Source organism: Equus przewalskii, unplaced genomic scaffold (assembly GCF_037783145.1).
Source record: "Equus przewalskii isolate Varuska unplaced genomic scaffold, EquPr2 ChrUn-5, whole genome shotgun sequence".
In the NCBI taxonomy this organism is placed as follows: Eukaryota; Metazoa; Chordata; class Mammalia; order Perissodactyla; family Equidae; genus Equus; species Equus przewalskii.
The window spans coordinates 140791-158176 of record NW_027228753.1 but is presented as its reverse complement, the minus strand read 5'-3'; the positions used below and the strand labels follow the sequence as shown (position 1 = coordinate 158176).

Below are 17386 nucleotides of genomic sequence, written 5' to 3'. Positions count from 1 at the left end.
GGATCTTAGCATCATTCCCTAAGCTTTAGGCTTAGATCTCTACTTTAGATATACTCTTCATCACCTCTCCCATTTCATATTATTTACACCTATGTGTTGGGGCTTGGGCAAGTTTTAACAACAAAAAAAACTTATAGAAGGGAAACTGCAGGGTTTATGCAACTTGTGGGGAAGGAGAGAGTGAATTTGGTGAAATCTAAAGTCACTAAATGTCACTCACTGGGGAGACACTGAGTCCTGCAGACAGATCCTTCAACATCTACCGGCAGTTAAGAACATGGTCCTAAAGCCAAACTGGCTGAATTCAAGTGTTGACTCTCTTACCTACTGGCTGTATGACCTTGGGCAGGTTAGCTAACTTCTCTGAGCCTTAGTTTACTCCTGTGTAAATTAGTGATGGTAATAATTCCTACCTTATAGGGTTGCTGTGAGGATTCAATGAAGCAATATATGTAGAAAACTAAGAATGGTACATGACACAAAGTAAAGCACTCACTAAAATGAACTACTATTAATATTTGGTTCTAAAGTTCTGTCCTACCTGGTTTATCAAACTCTCTCAAGTAAATCCTCTGGGATTTAGCGTTAGAGATGTCGGCTTTCAGAAAGTTAGGGCTGGGAGGAACCTTAGAGATGATCTAAACAAAACGCCTCTTTTGAGGATGAGGAAAGGTAGGTCCAAAGTCACAGAGTGAGTCACTGAGGCATCAGAAAACAGTGTCCAGCCTGTTGCCCAGAACACGTTTCTTCTCACAAAGCTGCTCATCATTGGCCCGGAGGATGGATGGATCCAGGCGTGACTTTATGTCTCCCTGTCAAGCCATGTCCCCTTGAACAGCGGCACAGTTTCTGTAGGAGTCCCTCAGGTGACAAAGCAGGTTGTGTTCAAAGACCAGTGAGGTGGAGAAACTGCCCCAGCCACTAATCTCCTGGTTGGACTCGGTCAGGGGAGCTCAGCGGAGTCTGAGAGTCCTGGAGACCTGGGAGGAAAGGGGAGGCCTTGAGGGAATTCGATATTGAAGGAGGAACATGAAAATTCTTAAAGATGCAGATCAATGTCTTATTTTTTACGTCAAGGACTTGGGTAAATTTTTGTTGTGATGGTTCCTGCATTGCCGAGGCATGTTCTTAAGAAGAGCGATGCTCCCCAGCTAGTGTTTCCTTGTTGAAGGCCTCAGACATATTTAGAACAACACTGGGGAAACAGACTCCCTTTAAAAAAAGTGTAGGGGCCGGCCCCATGGCCTAGTGGTTGGGTTTGGCACACTCTGCTTCGGCAGCCCGGGTTCATGGGTTCAGATCCCGGGCACAGACATACACTACTCATCAGCCATGCTGTGGTGGTGACCCACATACAAAATAGAGGACAATTGACACAGATGTTAGCTCAGGGTGAATCTTCCTCAGCAAAAAAAAAAAAAAAAGTGTAAAAATAGTACAACCCAATCTTGGAGAAGGTTTCTTTTTTGGGGAAGAGGACTTTACTCATAATCCTGTCAGATGAACATATTCCAGTCTTTTTCTATAAAGACAAAATTTTATAAAATAAAAATTACAGAGCTAGACATTTTTAAGAAAACTCAAGTGCTGCTCTTGGTTCAGTCAAAGACTTGCTGACTATCCTCAGGGAAGTCAGTCTGGCTTCGTTTTTGGGAGGAGAGTGTTGCATCCTACGAATGTGATCACTGGAGTCTGTTTCTGTTATGGAGAGTGGTAGAAACCAGACTTTAAGCCTGAATCCTGCTTCCCTGTTTGCTGGATGACCTTGAGAAAGTGTCTTAACCTTTCCGGCTTTGTTTTCTAGCTTTTGTAAGAGAGATTACCGTCACACAATGACAGCATCAGCTTGTTTAACATGTACTGTGCTCAGCCTTGACACGGGCAAAAGCTTTCCAGGGACTCAGGGTGAAATCTCCTCTATGGGGTCTTTGATTGGAATTTGGTTGACTGATTTATACAATTTACAATCGTGGATTGATTGAGACTCTTTGCTAACTATTTTTCTTTATGCTGGTTCCCCAGGTCCTGTCCTCTCTGTGGTGACAGGGGTCATTTACCAGATCATTTTGTCCTCCTATTTTCATTAACTAAGTCACTCAAGCCCACCTAGATCCCAGGAGACCCTGCATAGATGAGGGGGGTGGTAGGAGAGTGAATGGTCCCAGCATAGGGGTGTTCACAGCTGAAGAGAGCCAAGAGTGTGAAACTCCACTCTTCTGCCCTGAGTCATCTTATTAGCTGCTTCGTTTCAAGGAAGGAAGGTTAATTTTGGGTCCCCCTTGGAACATTCAGGGGACTCTTGCCAAATCCAGGATAGCCTTGAGCTATAACCCCATGAGGCTCCTGGATGTGTCTGTGTGTCTGCTTTGGACCAGACCCAAGGCGCTGCCCTGTGCCCTATTCACGGTGAGGGTGAGGGTGGGGGTCAGTGTTTATCTTGGTGGGCCTCACTGGAGCTGGACACTGCTGCTTTGTTGGCTCAGGCTGAAGTATGCCTCTTCTTTTTTAATTGGCCGGAGACTCTCCCTGGGGCACTTGGCCTACCAATGATTTTGGCCTCTTTTGCTCAGGCCCTCTGGGATCATAAGGAGAGCACTATTTCCCCCTGCCTGCCCAAACCAGCAGCAGCCAGTTACGAACTGGCATTCATGGCTGCGCATGGTATCACGCCAAAGGACTAGCTGGTGAACTGGAGGTTCACTTCTCTCCCTAGTGGGACTGAAGCTCCCTGAGCAGGTGGACCTGTTAGAATTTGTACAGTGTGTGCCAAACAACACCAGGCGTAGGAACTAGGCAACCTGCTTGCTGCCTAGCTCAGGCTGGTGAAGCATAGCGGGTGCAAGCAGGCATGTGGGAGTCAGACTGGGTTCAAATTCCGACTCCACTAACATCTGGATGTGTTAACTTAGGCAAATGTGTTTTGGTTTCCTAATCTGTAAAATGGGTATATTTGGGGGGTTTTGACGATATTGTATTGAAGATTCAAAGAGCTAACACATTAGATTGAAAGACACGTAATTGCTGATATTTTAACTATTTTGAACCTATAAACATAACAAAGATTAGCAGAGTGCTTTAAAAACACGACCCAACTGTCTAATATGCTATCTATAAGAAACTCGCTTCAGTGCTCGCTTGGGCAGCACGTATACTAAAATTGGAACAATACAGAGAAGATTAGCATGGCCCTTGAGCAAGGACGACACACAAATTAGTGAAGTGCTCCATAGTTTTCACGCCTCCTGCCCCCACCCCCTATGAGATGAGTGACACCCAAGACCCTGCCAGTGTCCCTGTGGTTGCCACCCAGGTGAAGATGGGGGCTGGAGCTGTCAAGGCATGGGCAGGGGGTCTCTCCGTTCCCGCCAGCACCAGGAGCTCCAGGCCTCCCTCAGCCTTCTGGAGCACAGTTTCCTCCAGGAATTCCTCTCCAAAGCTCCCTGTTTCCAGATTTTGCATAGGTATCTCCTGCCGTGGTGCTGGTCTACTTCCAGCGTGCCAACCTGAAGCTCAGTAACTATATCCACAGCAACCTGTTCTTGGTACTGTACCTTGCAAATGACATGGAGGAGGGCCTGGAGGACTCCAAATGTGTGATTTTCCCGTGGTCCCTGGGCAAAGATTGGTGTCATTGCATGTCAGACTTCCTGCACCAGAGGGTCAAGCTGTGGGCGTGGATGGGCTTCCAGGCTGTTGTGAACCGCCAGTGCTGGGAGGAGGTCATGGCCAAGGAGCCGTCCCACTGAGCCTGGACTTGGGAGCAGTGCCCCCACCATGGCAGAGCTCAGAGGAGCAGTCCAAAGGCCCAGGTTCTCCTCCCCCAAGGCCTTGGCCTCTCACCACCCTACTGTTCCCTCTCTGCCTTGCTCCCTCACCGCAGCCGCTGCTGCCACCACCCCCACCCCTTGCCCTTCCCCAGACCCTGAGTGGCATTACTCTCCCTCCTAAGCCTGTCTCTCAGTGCCTGAAGACCCCTGGAGTAGGGGCTTCCTCATCATCCTGCCCCTGCAGCTGCAACTGGAGCCAGGCACCTACACCCTCCACATTTTCCCAAAGCCTTCACAGTGCTCTGGGCACTGACACTCGCTTGCAGGCTGAAGGGCAGCCTGCTGGCTTGCCCACTGACCCAATGCTCTACTGGCTGTGGCCCCCCTGGCCTCCTGTCATACAGGCCTCAGGCTGGCAGTGCTGCCCATGCCTCCTCCCCCTTCTCCCAACCTGCAAGTTGTCCCCACTCAGACCAGGGCTCCCTCTAATGAACTTGTGTCCACAGGACACCAGCTGTGAAAAAAAAAAAGAAAGTCACTTCAAATATAATGATACAGACATGTTGAAAGAAAAAGGATGAAGAAAGGTATATTATGCAAATATTAACCGATAGAGAGCAAGAGTGGCTATAATAATAGATGTGAAAATTCTCAACAAAATATTAGCAAATAGGCTATAACAATAAAAATTGTACACTACAGCTAAGTAGGATTTATTTCAGGTATGCAAGGGCAGTTCAATATGAAAAATCATATGATCATATTAATTGATGCAGAAAAAGAATTTCACAAAATCCAACACCCACTCATGATAAAAACTCTCAGGAGGTAGGAATAGAGGGGAATTACCTGAACTCTGTAAGAGCATCTAAAAAAATTTACAGCTAACAGCATACTTAATGATGAAATACTGAAGACTTTCTCCTTAAGACTGGGATCAAGGCAAGGATGTCTGCTTGTGACACTCTTATTCAACATAGTACTGGAAGTCTAGCCATTGCAAAAAAAGAAATAAAGGTATACAGATTGGAAAGGAAGAAGTAAAACTAAATTTGAAGTTGACATGATTGCCTACATACACAATCTCAAAAATCTACACAAGAACCCCTCCTAGAACCAATAAGTGGGTTCAGCAAAGTCACAGGATACAAGCTGAACAAGCTCATAGGGTACAAAAATCAGTTGTAGTTTTGTATACTAGCAATGAACATGCAGACACCAAAATTAAAAACACAATGCCATTTATCACTCAAAAATATTTGTGTAAATTTAGTAAAACATGCACAGAACTTGTATGCTGAAAATTTTAAAACCTGAGGAAAGAAATCAAAAGAAGAGCTAAATAAATGGAGAGACATACTATGTTCGTGGATTGGAAGGTTCAATATAGCAAAGATGCCAATTCTCCCCAAATTAATGCACAGGTTTAACACAATTCCTATTGAAATCTTAGCAAAAAATTCTTTTTGTGAAAATAGGCCAAATTATTTTAAAATTTAGTTGGACAGGTCAAGGAACTATAATAACTAGAACAATTTTGAAAAGGAACAATAAAGAGTGAGGAATCAGTCTACCCTATTTGAAGACTTGTATTGCTACAGTAATCAAGACTGTGTGGTTCTTTAGATAAAAAGAATAGACACATAGATCAAAGGAAGACAATGGAGAATCCAGAAATAGACCTACATAATTATGCCTCTGTGTGGCTTTATTCTGCAAAACAGCTCTAGACTCAGAGTCAGGAGGCCCAAGTTTAGGTCCCAAGACTACTATTCACTTGCTATGTGGCCGTGGACAAGTGACTTATTCCATTCTAAAAGTCTTTGATTCTCTGGGTCTAAATCACTTACCTTTTCCCATCTCAGTTTCCACTTCTATTTAATGGGGAAACCCTGGCCTCTCTTCCTTGCAACTCTCTGTTTGACAAGGGATGACAAAATGCCTTTCTTTCCTTTTGCATGAAGAATTCTACAAGCTAAAAGAGTGACTACATTGATTGATGTTAATAATAGACCTCAACATCATGAGAACTCAACTGTGTGCACTCAAAGTCAAATTTCAAGAGCTTTAGTATAATTTATTTGTTTGTAATTTGGTTTCTTTCTTCCTGACTAACACCGTCAGTTCTTCATTTGGACTCCTTAAGGGGCATGAGGAGTGGGACTCATTTTTGGGGAGCTGTTTTTAGAGTTCTCTAAGGCCCAAAGTTCTGGCTATTTGATCTTCTGAGAATGTCTCTGAATAAGAGATTTTATAGTAATTTAAGAAATGTTCAAAGATAGATGCTTTGTTTCCCAATAGAACACTTCTGCTTGTGTGGGCAGAAAGATCTTGAAATGATTCAACCAACCAACAACCAACCACCCGAAGAGGATTATACGTAAATTCATGTTGTGTGGATACTGGGAGCTTTGAAAGCCATATACGTGGAACACAGATGCACAGATACACATGTGTGCACACACTCACTCACACACACACACACTCACACACATACAGACTAACAGCACTCTTAGCACCAATGCCACCTTATTTGATTACTACCATAACTTCTCATGGTTAAAAGCAAGCAAGAAAATTTAAAATATATAGATGTCAATAACACCCAGACTTGAACTGGGCCACAAGAACTTTTCCCTCTCAAGCTAGTGAGGCAGTTCAGCTAGTGGTTAGAAGTACAAATTCTAAAGGCAGATTGCCTGGATTGAAATCACAACCTCACCATTTATTAAATGTGATGGTGGACATATTGTTTAACTGCTTCGTGCCTTGGTTTTCTCTTCAGGATAATTAGAGGAATACCTATCTCATAGGACTGCTGTGAAGATTTGAAGAAATAATTTATGCTGAGCTTTTATGCATGAAATACATTTAGAACAGAGCAAATCAGAAATAATTGTGTTCTTTCGTCTAATGTACCAATGGACTGAGACACTCAGGGGCCCTCTGCCTTAAAGTAATTTCTCCATATATCGGTCATGGTGCTGTTGCCACAATACTCTTACCATTATTCATTTCTTTATTTGAGGCACTAAAATACAAATATGTTTCGAGGAGAGTCAGCAGAGTGATTTATAAAGTAGTTTATTAGACTGAGAGGCAGTTTGAAGACCTGGGTGAGGGGCCTGGGTCTAATCCCAGGGCCCCTGTTGACAAGGTATATAATTGTGGACAGGTCAACTGGTGTCCCTGAACCTCATTCTTATCTGTGCACAGAGGAGGCTGAACTGTATGGTGGCTGGTGTCCTTCCAGCTCTAATATCTGAAGAGACAGGATGCTGCATAAATGAAGAGACTGCTTTTATTGACGTAAATACTATGGAAGCTTAATAATAGTATTTATTGAACACTTTTTCTGTAGCAGCCACTTTTCTAAGCACTTTGATCTAGTCAACCCTTGCAGCCATCCTATGAAGAAGGCTTTATCATTATCCCCATTTTATAGAGCTAGAAACTGAAGCAGAGAGAGGCTTAGTGATTTGCTGAAGGTCACGTGGCTATTAAATGGCAGAGCTAGGATTTGTACCCAGATGATGTAGAGTACACACACCAGGCATTCTGTTCAGCACCAGATGGTGTAGGCAAATAGTAACTAAAGAGGGACTGTGTTCTATTCATCTTGTTTCCCCGACAGACCAGTAAGAGTACCTGGAGCTTCCTATAGGTCCTCAATAAACATTTATCATTCTTGTTGTTGGTGATGATGACACAAATTTGTTGGATTAAGTTGATTTCAGCCTCCTGGCCATATTTCGGAAGCTGACCACATTAAGCTCATTTTCTGTTGTTAATGTTATCCACATAAGGTGAAAGTTCCGGTTGGGGGCACAGGAGGCCTCCTGACAGGGTAGAAAGTGGGAAGATATACAGCAAGGAGAAGACAATGAAGCTGCCAGTCTTCGGGCTGTTCTCGTCTCTTCTCCTCCTGCCGCTGTGTTCATTTCACGTCTGGTAAAGTGGTCTTACTATGTTCCTATGAGGCGAGTTGCACTCTCTGATGTCCCTCAAAGGTACCCTAGAAAGGGTGGAAGGAAAAGGAGGCAAGTCACTGCCTGGACCAGGAATACTGACAAAGGCTTGCTCTTTCCTGTGTGCCCAGTAGCCTCTTTGTAAGCTTACGAACAAGTGTGGCCACGATGACCACAAAATGGCACCACTGGTCAGCTTGCTTTGCCAGCCTCTGTAAGTTCGGTGCCAATTATCAGACTCTCCCTAGCGATGTTGAGAGCTCACGCCTTATTTCCAGAAATGACCGTGGTAGATTAGCAATATTGCTTTGTTTTGAGGTTTTAAAAAATTTTGTTTTATTTAATTTTAATATTTAGTTTTAATATTTAATTAATATTTAATTTTAATTTAATATTTATTTTCAGTTCTATATATTATAATCTTTAGAGGTTTTCCCAGCTGTCCTAGGAAAAGAGCTCTGATCTTGCAGCCAGTAGCCCTGGATGTTCTAGTCTTAGTTTTGCTTTTAACTGACCATGATACTGTTAATGACACTCTGACCTGTGCTGTCTTATGACCCAGGTTTCTGGAGGGGATGGAGGAAACGCCTGATGCACAGGTCATATTGCTTGGGTCAGACTGGGGACAGGAGAGACGTTGAATTCTAAGACCTCCACCTCATCAATTCTGGCCCTAATGCAGTTACGTACCCAATCCGGCAATTAATAATGAGTATTTAGGGTACACACACTAAGCATTAATGGGCTAATGGGGAGATCGTTTTGTGGGTGCCCTTTCATCTGTCGGTGCAATCAGAGAAGTGAGACATGATGTAGGTGAGCATCTGGTGTTTTCACTCACAGCTTTTTGAAACTGCAACCCAATCTTCTGAAAGTTTCCAGGCTGACTCACTACAAAGGTGATTGTTTTGGAAAGTTTGAATGAGATTGATTCGCGACTCTAGTGTTATGCAAGCGAAGGATGGAGGCAGTTGAAAGAACCTTTGCATTGGATAGGTTCTAAGTGACTTTGACCAATAGGAATAGTTGAGCAAGGGTTCAGAGTGAAACAAGTGAGACACGTATTTCTCCAGGCAAGTGCCGGCACACACAAATGGGCACCATCTTTTGTTCTGTTCAGCGTGTGACTTCTTCTTCGTGTCTCCTTTCCCTTCGTTTGCACAGATACCTGTACCACTCAGCGCCAGGAGTATGCTAATCAAAGCTGGCATGTGTATAGTGCTTACCATTTGTCAGATACTTCTGAGTATTTTACACGTCACCTCATTTAGCCTCACGGAAGCCATGTGAGGTAGACATAATTGTTATACTTTATCGATAAGGCAACTGAGGGACAAAGAGGTGAAGTATCTCACCCGAGACAAATAAGTAGTTTGCCCAAGATTTGAACTGAGGCAGTGCCTGGTTTTAGAGCCTAAGCTTTTAACCACAACACCCCACTGGCTCTATAAAATCTACAAGGGTATTGATTTTAAGCTCTGTTAGTTGAAAAGCATTTATACACTCTCTCTATTAAAAATCTGAGCTGTGTGTGGGTTATGAATCTGTCTGTAAGAAAGACTCTGCTGTGACTCATGGAGGAGGGGTGTCCAGGGTGCGTCACTAGACATGATAATCCCAAAGCTGTCCTGGGTTGAACTGAGTTGTTACAGTGGTGGCCAGAACACTGGCTGGAGAAGGTTCAGGAAAGTACAGAGCGGTGGGAAGGTAACCTGAGAGTGCTTAGCTCCCAGTGTGTCCCTCAGAACCTGATGAGTGTAGCTTGGCTGGTTCTGGCTGTGACGCTAGCTCTGGCTCTTTTTTTTTTTTTTTTTTTTTGGTGAGGAAGATTGGCCCTGAGCTAACATCTGTTGTCAATCCTCCTCTTTTTTGCTCGAGGAAGATTGTCCCTGGGTTAACATCTGTGCCAGTCTTCTTCCACTTTGTATGTGAGACGCTGCCACAGCCTGGCTTGATGAGTGGTGTGTATGTCTGTGCCCGAAATCTGAACCTGTGAACCCTGGGCCACTGAAGCCGAGCACGCAAACTTAACTACCATGTCCTGTCAGACTCTTGTCAATGAGTGAGTATCTCGTGGCTTTGTCTCCACTGATGATGAAGTCCCAGGCCCATGTGATCCTGTCCCAATATTCTGCCAGGAAATTGCCCACACTTTTGTTGTGTGACCCGAGTTGCTTAATTCAGTCTGGTTGGCTGGACTTTGTTCCAGTAACCAGTGTTGGCTTTGTGTATTGTTCTGTGCATCTCTTCCAGCTGGTGTCAGGGCTGCGCTATGGGTTGGGACCAGGGCTCAGGTGCCAGTTGCAATGTGACCAACTGCTGCAAGGATAGCCAATGGCAGGACAGCAACACACTCTGCTGTGTAGCCGAAATCATAGTGACTGATATGAATTCATGTGGGTGTCGATTGTGTGTGGTGACAGCTAATACTTGTAGCGCTTTCAAAGTGCCTGTCACTGTTTAGCCCTCACCGTGACCAAATTGATGGGTGCAGTTATTGAACCCATTTTACAATTGAAGAAGCATAGGCACAGAGAGGGCAAATAATTTGCTCCAGGTCATTCAGTAAACAAACGGAGGAATTAGGATTTGAACCTAGACAGTTAAGGCCCAGCATCCGTGCTCTTGGCCACCCGTGCCTCCTCTCCTCTGCTAGAATTTATAGGGGATAAACATGGGACTTCCCTCAAAGACTGTCTCATTGGTGTCAATTATTTAGGTTTTTGGTAGTCTTTGGGTTTACTTGAAGTTGATGGTCTTCTGGAAAATGTAAAGTGTCGTTTATAAGTAATGCTTCAATGTTTTGTCTCAAGTTCATTTTTCAAAGAGCTTTTCAAGAACACAGAAGACAACGCTGAGCCATTAGGGACTAAAATCATTTAGTCCCATGTGATCATTTGTGGTATCAAAATGGCCATTGTATATTGAGCACATCCTGTGAGCTGGGCACTTTCTTTTTTTTAAAGATTTTATTTTTTTAAAAATTTTTCCTTCTTCTCCCCAAAGTCCCCCAGTACATAGTTGCATATATTAGTTGTGGGTCCCTCTAGTTGTGCCATGTGGGATGCCACCTCACTGTGGCCTGATGAGCGGTGCCATGTCTGCGCCCGGAATCTGAACCAGTGAAACCCTGGGCCACAGCAGCGGAGCACGCGAACTTAACCACTCGGCCACGGGGCCGGCCCCCGGGCATTTTCTAAACACCTTCCATGTGTTTCTTCACTTTGTGCTCATAACTCCTCTCTGGGTGTGGACTATAATTAACCCCATTTTATAGAAGAGGAAGTTGAGGTTCGGGGCTGTTATATAACGAGCTCGCAGTCACACTGCTAGTAAGTGGTGGGGCTGGCATAGGAACCGAGGCAGTCTGGCTCCAGAGTTCATGTTCTTAATTAACCACCACTCCAGCGTCGAAAGACAGTTGGACTTGGGGTTAGGACACTCATGCCGGCTCTGCCAGAATGTCAACATGAGTAATGCTGGCCAAGTCTCACCATTTCTCTGCTTCTCATTCATTCATTCAACAACTATTTATAGCATACCTACCATGAGCCAGGCATTGTTAGCTCTGGGCACATACTGGTTGATAAGACAGACTTGGTCGTGCTCGTATAGTTTACAGTGGAATTGTCAGTTTCGTCATCTATAAAAGAGGAGAACTAAAATATATTAAAAACATTTCTTTGGCTCGGCCCAGTGGTGTAGTAGTTAAGTTCATGTGCTCTGCTTTGGTGGCCTGGGTTTGAGGGTTTGGATCCCAAATTTAGACATACACACCACTGCTCATCAGGCTGTGCTGTGGCGGCATCTCACATACAAAACAGAGGAAGACTGGCACAAATGCTACGTCAGGGACAATCTTCCTCAAGCAAAAAGATGAAGATTGGCAACAGATGTTAGCTCAGGGCCAATCTTCCTCACCGAAAAACAAAACAAAAAACAAATTTCTCATCCTTTTGAAAGCCCATGTCTCTTTTTATAAACACAAAACATTACGCCTTCCCTAATGTTCTTTGAAATTTTTAAGTGAGTGAAATGCCATGACTAAAAATAAATTAAAGCAATTATACTAGTGAGTAATTTTTGTTTAAATCACACAGGCCCTCGTTCCTACCCCTAGGGGGATTCCGATACACTGCCCCCATAAGACCGGGTATTCTTTCGGTTAAGAATCATTGGGATGGTATTCTCACTCTAACAACAAAGGGATCTACAGTTAAATTTTAATTGCTTTAAAACACTGGGGTTGCGTCTATTTAATTTGTGTTCATTCTTTCACCAGGTTTTAGCTCTTGGGTTTGTATGGCAAACAAAACTTTACTCATTCCTTTTACTGAAAACCTCTTTCCCCCACCAGGGCATTGTTGTGAGTCACGAGCTCTCTCATCCTCTGACATTTTCGCGTCCTGTTTATGGAGGAACGCCGAGGGACTTGTCCGTGTGTCTGGCACAGCAGGCCCACGGGCTCCTCCTCATTTGGTGGCTTTATGAGTTACCTGAGCTTTTGGCTCTAGGAAAGGTCTGGGCTGTTTTTACTTTGAGATTTGCATGGGGAATGATGCTTCACAGACCTCTTAGGAACACCAACTGGCTTATAAGTGCTCCCTGAAGACGGGGCTCTGGAAGGACTGGCTTCTCCAACACAGTGCCTTGCACTTGGTTATGCGTTACCTTCATGTCCTCTAAATGCTTCAGGGACTCATTTAGAAACTCTCAGCGATGGTGTCACCGTGCAGAGTAAATGAGCACGACGTACCTGCTGGTTGTGCTGAAGGAGTAGAGAGCAGGATTCTCTAAATTTTTTTTATTTTGACAAGAACACTTAACATGAGATCTATCTTTTTAACAGATTTGAATGCACAATGCGTTATTGTTGACTGTAGGCGCAGTGTCAGACGGCAGATCTCTAGAGCATAATCATCTTCCCTAACTGCAACTTTTTGCCTGTTGATTAATAGCTCCCCACTTCCCTTTTCTCCCAGCCCCTGGTAACCACCATCCCAGTCTTTGATTTTATGAATCTGACTATTTTAAATACCTCATATAAGTGGAATCCTGCGGTACTTATCTTTCTGTGTCTGGTTTATTTCACTTAGGATAATGTCTAATTATTATTGGAAGAATTTATTTGCTTGGGTTTTTAAAGGAGTGATAGGTGTTGTGAAAAAATGTAATTTAATTCAACAAATGTTGGTGCAGGCGCTATGCTTAGTGGCAGGTGTATAGAGATGAATAAGACCAGTGTCTAGCGACATCCTTGCAAATGTTTAACAATGGGCTCTGTGGGGGCAGGGGGAACCCTGATTTGTGGCATTTGCTGATTTCCATAGTGTAAGAATACTCTTACCGTGGTTGATTTCAAGCTACCAACATGGTGTCAACCTGCTTGCAGAAGTCTTGAAAATTTTCTAGTCAGCTCTCATAGCCTATGCAAGCTGGTCCTGTACTCTACTGCCAATGTCTGCTTTCAAAAAGTTGTCAGTTTAAACTAGGACATAGATAAATTGCAATGCAGTATGATAAGGGCAGAGATAGAAGGATGTACAAGGGGGCAAGGTGTCATGGAGGACAGTGATTCAGTTCCATGGTGGGCACATCCACATGGGGAGCTGCAGGGAGAGTAAAGATGTGTAAGGAAAGCCTGTAGGTAGGTGGAGACAGGGACTTTCAGAGCATCCCCATTGTCTTAAGCTCGAGGAGAGACACCTTGGCCTGACTTTAAGGTCCCTTGCAGTCTAGCCTCACCTTACCTGGCTAACCTTTTCTCCCACACTAACCGACACCAACTCTCCACTCTGGCCAGTCCAGCCCAGTCTTGGGAACATATTCTTGCCTTGGCTCACACCACTCTCCCCATTTGGAAAGCACTTTCCGCTCATCTCCATTTCTCTGCTTTCCTCATCCCCTTCAGGAACTCTTCCAAGTCACAGAAAGCACGAACACTGATAAAGTGGATTACATCAAAGTTAAGAATTTGTGTTCATCAAAAGTCATTGTTAAGAAAGTGAAAGGCAAACAGCAGAGTCTGAAAAAAATATTTGCAGCACTTATAACCAACAAAGGGCTTGCATTCAGAACATATAAAGAACCCTCGCAAATCACTAAGAAAAAGACAAAAGGGGGAAAGAGGCTTGAACAAGAACATCACAAGAGTGGATATCCAAGTGGTACATATGAAAAAATGCTTATCTTCACTAGTCATTGGGGAAATGAAAATTAGATACTACTATTCACTCACCAAAATGGCTAAAATTAAATAGACTTGCACTACCAAGTTTGTCGAGGATTTGGAGCAATGGAAAATAGCATACATTGCTGTTGAGAGTGGAAATGGATGCAATCATTTCAGAAGTATTTGGTAAAATTGGACACATACATACTCAATGTCTCAGCAATTATTGTCTTAGATATACAGCTCCTTCCCACACCAAAATACATACATATGCTCACCTAAAGTTACGTACTGGAGTGTTCATAGCAGCATCAATAGTAATGACTCCAAAGTGGAAACATCCAGACGTTCCTCAATAGTAGAAAATAAGTTATGGAGCACTCATAAAGCGGAATCCTATGTGGCTATGAAAAAGAATGAAGTGTTACTCTATATAACAACATGGATGAATCTCACAAATCTAGTGTTGAATGAGGTGGGCCAGACACAAAAGAATACAGATGGAATTATTCCATTTATGTAAAGTTCGAAAGCAGGGAAAACTATTTATGGGGTTAGAAGTCAGTTTACTTGTTACCTTGGGGAGGAGCAAAGCTGGTAGGGATTGGGAGGGTCGTGTGCAGACTCTGATGATGCTTTCCTCCTTGCCCTGAGCAGTGATGATGTGGGTATGTTCATTCTGTTATAATTCGTTGAGCTATATGTGTATGGTTTGTGTACCTTTCTGTGTGTCTTGTATTTTCATTAACTGAAAAAACAAAGGAGCTTCTGAATGAAAGTGTTAGAAATAGACATGAGTGTATGGTTTTCTAGACCACTTTTGTGTTTTCTCTTTCATCGTTTCCTATCTTAATGGATTTAGTCATTAAACAAAGATATATGGAGAGTGACCATATGCCAGGAGCTATTTTAAATACTGAGGATAAAACAGGGAACAAAATAGAAAAAAATTGCAGCTCTCATGGAACTCATATGGCGACAGAAAGGCAATTGAACAAACAGATACATAAAATGGCAAGTGGTGATAAATTCTATGAGGTAACATTAGCGGGTAAAGGATGGAGAGTGATGGAGCTGGGGTAAGGATTTGGGCACTGATTTGAAGTTATTGTACAGAGGGTGGTGGAGGAGACTCTGTGATAAGGCAGCACCCGAATGAGGGGAGAACAGAGTGAGCCTAGGAGGTACGTGGGGGAACAGCATTCCAGGCAGAGTCAACAGTGAGTGCAGAGGCCCTGGAATGGGGCCTCAGCTTCTCAAGCCAGAAACTTGGGCCTCCTTCTTGGCTTCTCTCTGTCTTCTTCACCCTCGTCTTCAAACCAAATCACCAATCCATTTGATTCCATACCTAACATCCCTTAATTTTTCTACTTTTTCTCCATCTGCCCAGTTGCCTACCAGGACAACAGTTTCTGAACTCTGCCTGCCCACTTCCCATCTTTTTGGTCCTCTGATGGGCCTCCCCTTTGTGCTCAGAGTAGATGCCCCACAAGACTTCTGCTTTCCTCCGTGGTCTCATTTCTTGCTGCCTGTGCCTGGCACTCCATGCTGGAGTAGACACCAAAATGATTGCGTTTCCCCAGATTCCCCTGAGTCTTCTGTGTCTGGACCTTTCTACACGAGGGTGCTTCTCCTCCAGCATCCTCTCCCTCCCCACCTACCCATTTCAGACTGCTCATCCCACAGGGCTTAGCTTAGATGTTGTTTATTCTGGGAATTGTTTCCTGCCTCTTAAATGTCAGCCAGGTGTCCTTCTAAGGGAGCCTCCTTGCACCCTGTGTCACCCCATCATTGCTGTCTCACATCATTCTGTAATTGCTTTTTATTTTTCTGAACCTCTCAATAAACTCTAACACACAAGTGGGAGGTAACTGTTGCTATTTTGTGTCCCAGTTCTTAGCTCAGTTCCTGACATTTAGAAATTGCACAATAAATATTAAACGAATGCATGTTGAGCTAGATCCCTGTGATACGACAAGAGTCTGGAAGTATTTTTATTAATAATTAATAGAACTATTTTACAGTCAAAACGATATTCATTAACTGACAAAAGCCAGACCAGCCTTGTGTTTAAGTTCTGGTTCCTGGTACTTTTGTGTTCCATAATTTCTCAAACTCGTAAATAGGATCTTTCAAATTTTAATATTACCTTATTTCACTCAATCGTATGTAAAGTTTCAATTCATAGAACTTTGAATCTCTCTGTGAAAAAATTCAAATGTCGAGCTCTAAATATCATGCTCTGACTGCAGAACAATATCATTATTGTGACTTATTTCTAGAGTTGAGACGTAATTTCTAGAAAAAAAATTCTGAGTCAAACTTTATGAGTTTTGTCAAGTTTTTGGCATGCCAGGTGGACATTCTTTCCAATTTGTCACAGCCCCTTCATATGGAAATGAAAGCTTTTAACATGATGAGAGAGTGAGGGAGACAAGAGAGAAAAAGAAAGCTGTTCTTCCCCCGGGGTTTATGCCTCTGGTGAGAAGTGACACCACATCCGCACTAGGTGTGAGGCGTGGAGCAGGGTCTTAAAATGGGGATGGGGGACCAACCCCATGGCGGAGTGGTTAAGTTCACACGCTCCTCTTCGGCAGCCCAGGGCTTCCCGGGTTCCGATCCTGGGCGCGGACATGGCACCGCTCATCAAGCCACGCTGAGGTGGCGTCCCACGTGCCACAACTAGAAGGACCCACAACTAAAATATACAACTATGTACCAGGGGGCTTTGGGGAGAAAAAGGAAAACTAAAATCTTTTAAAAAAAAGAAAGAAAGATAATCTTATTTATTTTTTATTTTTTATTTTTTATTTTTTTAGTTTTCAGTGTACAGATCTTTCACTCCTTTGGTTAAGTTTATTCCTAGGTCTTTTATTCTTTTTTATTATTATTATTATTGAGTTAATGATAGGTTATAATCTTGTGAAATTTCAGTTGTACATTATTGTTTGTCAGTCGCATAGTAGGTGCACCACTTCACCCTTTGTGCCCACCCCCCACCCCACCTATGCCCTGGTAGCCACTAATCTGTTCTCTTTGTCTACATTTTTAAATTCCTCATATGACTGAAGTCATACAGAGATTGTCCTTCTTTAACTGGCTTATTTCACTTAACATAATTCCCAAAAGAGAGATTAAATCTTATTTAATTCCAATACCAGTCATATAGGATTGTCAACAATAGATATCTGGAATGCAAGAATTTAGCTAGGAAAGCTTTATTGCTCATACAGTTTGCAAACTGGGGAGATGCAGCCTTGGAAAGAAATCAAAAGTACGCTCCGGGGAGGGTGTGAAAAAGCAGAGCTTTAAAAGGCAAAAACCGTGGACCGCAGGGGTTGTTTTGAAAGCCCTCTGATTTATTGGTTCCCCTATAGATACTGTGTTCTAAAATCAGCTATACAAGGCTCCTGGCCATCTGTCACGAAGGAATGCTCAGTTTCAGGCACAAGTTGGGGTTTTTCTGAGAACAGAGTATG

The 17386-nt window shown here is 43.4% G+C and overlaps 1 protein-coding gene, 1 non-coding gene and 1 pseudogene across 5 annotated transcripts in view; all 3 read left to right on the top strand.

Moving 5' to 3' along the window:
- Window positions 1–17386, top strand: part of DDR2 (discoidin domain receptor tyrosine kinase 2) — a 152836-nt gene that overhangs the window by 55551 nt on the left and 79899 nt on the right. The gene's annotated exons all lie outside the window — the stretch shown is intronic.
- Window positions 3128–3234, top strand: LOC139081683 (U6 spliceosomal RNA). The gene has a single exon (XR_011536887.1). It is a non-coding gene; the product is annotated as a U6 spliceosomal RNA (small nuclear RNA).
- On the top strand, window positions 3263–5843 carry LOC139081680 (speedy protein C-like; annotated as a pseudogene).